Raw genomic sequence first — 8629 nt, 5'->3', positions numbered from 1 at the left:
TGCCCACCAGAAAATCCATGTTGCCAAACTGAAGCTCGGCATCCTTGGGTAACTCTTCTGAATTGCCTGGTGAAAAAAATATCCCATCCTGTTCCCCTGTGTCCTGGACATCCAAGCTCAGCAGGTTCTGGGATCCTGGCAGATGAGCAGCATGGTCATTCCCTTCCCTGGTGGGATTTTTCCTGCTGTCAGCTGCAGGCACAAGCTCTGGAGGAAGCTGTAGAGGGTTTGTTCCATGATTTGAGCTTCCTGCAGATTCTTTCTGACTTTTCTCTGCTGGCATGAGAGGGGGCCAACAGCTGTTGTGCTGCTGCCAAACCTGACTATTTGAGTGATGAATGTCACGTTCAGTTCTCTCTCGTTTCTCATCATGTGACATGGCTGTGCTGGGAGCTGACAACAGGACATCAGCCTCCTCCTTGCCCTCAGCAGAGCCTGTGGATCCTCCAGAGCTCTCCTGGAGGTGTTTAGGGAACACCTCCACCTTTCCAGGCGGTGGCACCTGATCATTCTTGGAGGCATTTTGCTTTGCTTGGCTGGAGGAGCTGGGGAGGCCCTGGGCCTTTTCTGTCCTGCCATCAATATTTGCTTTTTCTGAGGATCCTGCAGGTTTTTCTGGTGCACTCTGCTTCTTCTCTGAGGAGTGACCAAACAAAGTGGCAAGGGCTGACTGGGGTTTTGTGGGTTTCCTCTGGGTTGTTGCTTCTTTCCTGGGAGTTCTGACTTTGTCTTCAGAGCCAAAAAGGGTAATGAAGGGGTTTTTCCCAAGCCTGAAACCTTTACCTGGTGTCTCTCTACAGGCTTGGCTGTTTCTGGCCTCCTTGCTCTGGGCCCTGGTCTGTGACACAGGCTCAGTGCTTTCCCCTGGAAGTTTCAGATCCACTTTTTCTTCACCTACTGGACAGCCTCTGCATTTGTCCAGGGATGTTTCTGGTTTGGAATATTCTGATGTCTTGGCTGGTTGCTCAGAAATGTGCAAGGTGTCTTCGCTAAGAACTTCCTGGGATTCCTTTGACTTGGGCTTGTTGACCTCATCATGTGAGGGGCAAGGGGCACAAGTTCCTTTCAGGGGTGTGTCTGTTGATATTAGAAAATCCTTGCCAGATGATTTGGTATCGTGTTTCCAAATACCCTCATGGGTGTCACCTTTCAGTGGGCCACATGTGTCCCTGGGTTCTGTTTCTTGTAAAGAGAACACATTGGGATCATCTGTCCTGTCTGGACAACCAGCTGAAGAGACTCTGCTCTTTTCAGCTTCATTTTCCTGAGATGTATGCTCAGGACTGGGCTCTTCCAGAGATGCTGACATAGTTACTGGTTTCTCTTTTGTCTTCTCAAATTCTGCCCCTTTGCTCTCAGTTCCAGGCAAATCACTTCTGCTGGATGGCTGCACGGCTTCCCCCAAAGTTAATGGAATCTGTTTGCCAGGGACATCTCTGGTGTTTGCCCTTGATTTCTCTTTCAACATTTCAGAGATCTCAGGTGACACACCTGGCCCTCCTGGCTCCAGGGAACCAGGAGATACAGAAGAGGTCCTCAACACTCCAGAGGGGGAATGAGCTTCTTCAGCTTCATCTTCAGGAGGATCAAGATCCTCAGCTGAATATTTTAGCTCTGTATTTGTGGTGTTTCTGGTTTTGGGCTCTCCTGGCACATGAATGGCCTGTGTGCTGTTCCTTCCCTCTCCAAGGTGATGCTTGGCCCCTGCAGTATCTGGGGGGGCTGTGATCAGCTCAGGTTTGTAATCTGCGATTGCGCCTCCTTCACTGGGTGTGCTCAGTGACCCACAGACCTTGTTTTGTGTCACTGGGGCCTCTGTGGCAGTGAGGGTGCAGCCCCCTGTGCCCCCCAGGTACGTCCTGGGGGTGGGTTTAGGGCTTTGGTGTGTGGGGTGGGCAGCAAGTGAGGCACGAGGCAGGGGCTTCACAGGCTCCAGGATGGGAGGGAGGGAGGCACAGGCAGGTCCTGTCTTCAGCTGGGCTTGGCCCTGCTGGATTGCAGCCACTCTCTGGGACACCTTCCCACCCTGCCTCGCTTCAGGCACATCCCCATCCCCATCCCCTTCCCCAGTCTCTTCAGGTCCTTTCTGCTCTCTGTTCTTGGGCCAGGAACGCCCCTGCTCTCTTTCCTTGGTGTAGGTGATTCCAGGTAAGAACCTTCCTGTCTCCACTGCTCCCTCCTGACCCCTGAGCACCATCCTGCCTGCAGCCTGGCAGGATTGCAGGCTCAGTGCAGGCTTTTTCCAGGAGCACACTCCATTTCCAGCTTTCCCACCTGCAGCCAAGGCTGGTTCTGAAGGTGGCCAGACTGTTCTGAGCTTGCTCCCTCCGAGGACAGCCCTGCTGTTCCTGTGCTCAGCCAGCTGCAGATCACAGTGTGCATTGAAGGCTGTGGGTTTCTCTCTTGTTTCAGTCTTTTTGGCCCTGTTACACCAGTCCTGGGGCTGTGGTCCATGCTGAACCTGGTGGTGCTCCAGCCTTTCCATCTCACTTCTGCTTCCAGCCCCAGCCATCAGCTTGTAGTGGACTTGGCAGTAAAACACCCCGTGGAGGGCAGCATAGCTTTGCAAGCTGGAAAACACACATTGGCACGGCTGTCAGTGGCTGTGAGGGAGGGGAGCTGTAGCACTGATGGACAGGCTTTCAGCAAAACCATTTATTTCTCAGTGGGGAAGGGAGGGAGGGGGTTGAAGAATGAAACCTTTCAAAAGTAGTGTTGGCTTTCTCAGAATATGTTTGATTTTTCTTTCAAACATCAAAACAACGTGAAAAATTAAACATTTCCTTGCAATACCACTGGGGGCTGTAGCCCAGGCTGTGTGCAATCCCCTTCTCATTTTCAGGCCAGGTTACACACCAGCATTTCATCTCTGCCCCTGTATGCACAGCCTGAACCTTATGGGAAAAAGTGCCTTGGGCTCCCAAGATACAACAACTGCAGGATGGGAGGAAGTGTCTGCAGAGCTGGGGGCAACAGGGTTTCAGGCAGCCTCACAGGGGTGGCTGTCTCAGCCACTGACAAGCTAAAACAAGTCAGCTTTGTGCCCTGGGGACAGGGAAGCCAACTATGTCCTGAGCTGCATGGCAAAGAAAAGGGAATGTTCCTCTATATTTGACTTTTTGAGGATTCCATGTGGAGTACTTCATCCAGTTTTGGGCTCCTCACAGCAGAAAAAAGACATTGCTGTACTGGAAGGAATCCACCACTAAAGTGGTGAGGGACCTGTGTGACTGAGGAGAGGCTGAGAGCTGGGTTAGCCAGGAGAAGGTTAGGAGGGAGAAACTCATGGGTGTGTGTGTCTATTTTAAGGGAGGTTATAGAGAAAACAGCGCAGGAGTGCTCTTGGAGGGGGGCAGTGACAGGATGAGAGACAGTGGGAACAAGTTGTGACACAGGGGGTTGTGGTAAGATGCAAGAAAAGCCATTTTCACTGGTGGTCAGATGTTCAAAGGGGGCCCCAACTGAGAGTGGGTAACCTCCAGCCTTGAAGAGGTTCACAGCTCTCCTGGGCATGTTCCTGAGCTCCTGCCCTCCTTGGGCCTGAGAAGGGTGGGTGGAGGCTTCCAGAGGTGCCTTCCAGCCTACCTGGCTTGATGTGAAGCTTGGGAACATGATTTGGTGCTGGACAGTGTTGGGTAAATGGTTGGACTCAATAATTTTAGAGGCCTTTTCCAACCTTAATGACTCTATGATTCTATGAACATAGGAGGCACCCAAGTGACTCCTCCAATTACATCTCCTGTCAGTATTCCCAAGCTGTGGATATTTATTGTAGTTCCAGCTCACCCTTGCACCACCATCCATGCAGATTCCTGATCCAGAGGTGGGCAGACCTCAGCCTCCAGTGATGGAGAGGCAGATGGGATCAGGGAAACTGCCTGCCCCTTTTCCTCATTTCCTGACTCCTGCTCTGTCAGAATTACCCTTGGACAAATTTGATGGGAACCACTTGGGCATCCCTTGAAAATAAATGCTCCTGAGCCTGACCACTCACCTCAGTTTCCTCCCGCAGACCCGGCAGCAGAAACACGAGCGGTGCACACAGAGCTGCTCAGTGCCCACACACTCCATGGGGTAGACTGGCTTCAGGCAGGAGGCACACATTTCCTTCAACATGGGCTGAGGAAGGAGAGACTGAGGTTAAGTAACTGAATCATGACCAGCTGGAAGTGCGTCTGCAAGGTAATTTACTGAATCTCCTGACTGCGCTGTGTTTTCTTGTTGTTCTCGTGCAGATCTGTTGGGAGAGTTCAGATTCCTGTCTGACTCAAATTGCCTGTCATCTTGGATGGGTCAGTGTTAATTTTCAGTCAGAACAGAAAGACAGAACAGCTTTGCATCTCTGATGAGAAAAAAAAGTTAATTTGATTGAGAGTAAATGATTCATTCAGTTGAATTATTTAAAAACTTTGAGTGAGGTGAGAAATGTTCCTCTGATTCAAAAACTCTGTGCAACTCCTGGAATCACTGGTGTCTCATGGCTGCTCACACAGACGTAGTCCAAGCTCTGGAAAAGCAGCTTATTTCAGTGTAAAGCTTCCACAGCTCCATGGGTCTGGTGATTTACTCCACTGTGTTTACTCTCTGGATTGTGTTGTGTGCCACAGCCTGATTCTCCAAACACCTCTTTATGTGAAAAGCCCAGAGAATCCCTCTGGAACTCATCGCCAGCACCAGCCACAGTAGGGGAGAGAGAGAGGGGGAAGAGAATCTTGGCTATCAGCCCAGCAGTAGGAATAGCTCCAGGTATTCTGCATGGTCAAGTGACCCAGAGCAGGCAGGTGGCAGTGGGGATGTCTCTGTGCACCCCTCACTGTGGTGCACAGCAGAGGCTCAGCTGGTGGGTTAATCTGAAATGCAGATCTTTCCAAAGCCCTCTTTCCAAAGGAGCACAGCTGGGCCCAGCCTAACTCTGACTGATCAATGCTCTAAGTACTGATACTGTATTTGCAGGCTTTGTCCCAACGAAGGCAGGAATGATGAATCTGACTCCATGCCCTCAGAAGGCTAATTTATTACTTTATAATACTGTGTTATATTAAAGAATACAGAAAGGATATTTACAGAGTCCTAAAAAGATAATAATGAAAACTCCTGACTCTCTCCAGAGCCCTGACACAGCTTGGCCCTGATTGGCCAAAGAGTGAAAACAACTCCCAGCAGAATGCAATGGAACAATCACCTGTGGGTGAACAATCTCCAAACACATTCCAAAGGAGCACAACACAGGAGAAGCAAATGAGATAAGAATTGTTTTCCTTTGCTCTGAGGCTTCTCAGCTTCCCAGGAGAAAAATCCTGGGATTTTTTCAGAGAATGTGAATGCCACATACTGACACTCCCTCACATCAGGACAACTCTGCCTCTTTGTAGGGAGCTTATTTACCACAGTTTTGGTGGGGCTCTCTGATCCCTCTGTTTTTTCCCCACATGTTCCTACCCTGGTTTGCAGCATTTTCAGCTCAAAGAAAAACAAGTTCACTTTCTGCCCTCATGTGGAGTGGCTGATGGCCAGATTTTAGGTGTGACCAGAGTAAACAAGTTGGCATCCAGAAAAGCTGTGGGCGCCCCTTCCCTGGAAATGGTCAAGGCCAGATTGGTTGGACCCTGAGCAACCTGATCCAGTGGAAAGTGTCCCTGGCCATGGCAGGGCTTTGAAATTAGATGAACTTTAAGGTCCCTTCCAACCCAAAACATTGTCTGGCTCTGTGTTTCTATGAAATAGGAAAGATGGTTCTGCATCTCAAGAGATGAGTGGACCTGAACAAGAACAAGATAGGGAACAAAACCTTGTCTTTTACTAGCTACAGACACCTGGGGAACCAATTTTTAACTTTTAACTTCCATTTGTCTGAACACACCATTAAGACCAAGTCATCTTTGTTTTCCTGTGACAACACTTTCAAGATGAGCTTGACATCTTGAGGTTTCTTTCTTCCTTCTAGAGGGAAGCATGGAAACAAATTCCCTGTCCTTCCTTCAGTCCGAAATGATCCCAGCACCCCTCTGCTCTTCCAGTCCTTTGCAGAGAGCAGACCATAGGTGTGTAAGTGAATACAGAAGTAATAGGTGTCTAAACTCCCACTATTCTGAGTGGAGATCCAGTTAAGGGAATCTAAAGATTCTAAAGAATCTAAAATATCTACCCTGAAACAGGCCCATGTAGTTGTACAAAACTGATCTGCTTGCAAAGTGAATTTCACCAATGTGACTGCAGAACTTCCTCAGCTGGTGATGAGCTCTCAGCCAGCACAAGTGTCTGTGCCCTGGCAGAGTGGATAGTAACTTAACATGTCTGTGTTATATAAGAAAAAATATGCTTTCCTTTATCCATGCTAAAAAAAGGAAGCAGAGCTGTTTAGCAAACAAGCAGGATCTCTCCTTTGAACTGGGAATGAATGTCTGAACTCCTGGAGCGTCTTTCCAAAGTGGGGTGACCTTTTATAGGGGATACTGGACTCTTTCACAGGGGGATTTATTTTCAATGATCCTTGTCTGACACATGGCAAACACTCCTGCTCTTCAGAGGTGTCCTGTCAATGGTCTGGAAGATAGAGAGGTGATTAGAAGCAATTGAATGGCACTGTGGGCAAGGAAATTATTCTAAGGCTTCTGTGGAAAGCAGTTACAGGGTGCTCCTAGAAGGCTCTTCGAGTACCCTGCTGATCACTGCAGTGCTGAAAGTTACAGCTGGATTATGGCTTATCAGTTGTTGCCTTTTTTTCCTTGTGTGAATTAAAACCTTTATATAGCAGTGGAGGTCAGCCTGAAAATGCCTGTGTTATTGATAAGGGGAGAAGCTGGGCAAGGGCCAGGAGCACAGGGCTTGTGAGGAGCAGCTGAGGGAGCTGGGGAGGCTCAGCCTGGAGGAAAGGAGGCTCAAGGGGCTCCTTCTTACTCTGTACAGCTCCCTGACAGAAGGGTACAGCCAGGTGGGGGTTGTCTCTTCTCCAAAGTAGAAAGTGATAGGACCTAAGGAAATGGCCTCAAGTTGTGACAGGAGAGGTTTAGATTGGGTGTTGGAAAAGATTTCCTCACAGAAAAGTTTGTCAGGCATCAGAACAGGCTGTCCAGGGCAGTGGTGGAGCCACCATGCCTGGAGGGATTTAAAAGGTGTGTGGATGTGGCACCTGGGGACAGGGTTTTGTGGCACATTGTAGTGCTGGGTTAATGGCTGGACTCCATGGTCTTAGAGAGCTTTCCCAACCTTAACGAATCTGTGATTTCATGGTGAGCACGAATCCTTCAGACTGAAGGCTGAGTGTCCTGAGGGAGGCCAGTGACTGACAGAGCTGGGGAGGGCAGCACTTTCTGTGGGCACTTCAAATGAAGCCTATTTCCTGTCCACTGCTGCAAAAGAACCAAACCTGGAGCTGAACTTGTCCTTCGACCCCTGAAGGAGGTACAGTTCTGACAGTTCCAACTGTCCTCTGCCTCCTGGTCCAGACAGCTCTCCCATCCTGCTTACTTTTGAAAATATCTGCTGTGTGCGAGTGCAGAGACCCACCAGGGCAAAGAACAGTGAACAATGTCATGTCTTGTACCCCTAAATCACAGAAAATCTGTGACAACTCATTTGGGATCTGAAAGTTTGTATGTGCTCTGCTGGTTTATTATTGCAAAGTCTGAAGTTCAGGGAATGTGAACTGATCCTTTAGTTTGTGTTTGAGTTTCAAATCTTTGCATTTGTTTTTTCTCTCCAGCTCTTTCAGTGTCTCAAGGAGCCATGTATGGTGCTGAAATAATGCAGCATCTGTCTCCTCATCATATTTCTGTTCCTAGCTGATGGAAATACCATGAAAGAAACATGTCTAAAATGATCTTAGCCTCATAAATGGCTCTTTGAGACATTTAGAAATCCTGTAAAACCAGAAACACAAACAATAGGATTGGCATTTTTAAGCAGTGGCAGTGCAGAATAGTTTATGTAGAGTAATTTTGATTGCTCAAATAACCTGTTTGCAGCTTACTAAAATTGCTCCACAGCTGTCCTTCAAGAGAAATGAAACAAATGTGTGATGGAAGCTGAGATGGAAAAAACAGTGAGAAGAAAGGAGTGTTGAAAAAATTTTGATGATCTCCAGATAGTGAAGTCTCCCTTATTTTTGCAACTGGTCCTACTAAAGGAATGGGGAAGATCTAAGTAGTTTTTTTTGGGTTTTTTTTTGTTTTTTTTTTTTTTTTTTTCTGATTGCCTGAAAACAGATCTGCTCAGTTTATTATGATCTGCTGTTCCAGCTCGGCCTTCAGTGTGGAACTGAAAATGATGTCCCTATTCTTCTTTTGGCGTGTCTTTCAAATTCACAGGGTTCTAGATATAAATCAGGGCATTCTGGTACCTCTTTTCTGGGGAGGAAGCAGAACTCCAGCGTGGTCTGGAACACCTCCAAACAAGGTGTTCATAATGCAAGATGACAGCTGCTATTTAAAACCTAACCATGGGCTTAGGGATATGGAATGGTAGGCTCTGAACTGTCCCTTCCTCTCCAGTGTCCTGCTCCTGATTCATTAGTGTGGGCTCTTTTTCCTTAGAGGAAAAAAGGCAAACATTAACTGTACCAAATTATTTTTTAAAATGAGATTACTGTCTGATTCTCAGATAAATTGATGGATGGAGGGATGAGGTGTCT

Source organism: Fringilla coelebs (assembly GCF_963513975.1).
Source record: "Fringilla coelebs genome assembly, chromosome: 1".
In the NCBI taxonomy this organism is placed as follows: domain Eukaryota; kingdom Metazoa; phylum Chordata; class Aves; order Passeriformes; family Fringillidae; genus Fringilla; species Fringilla coelebs.
Note: the sequence above shows the minus strand (reverse complement) of the source record.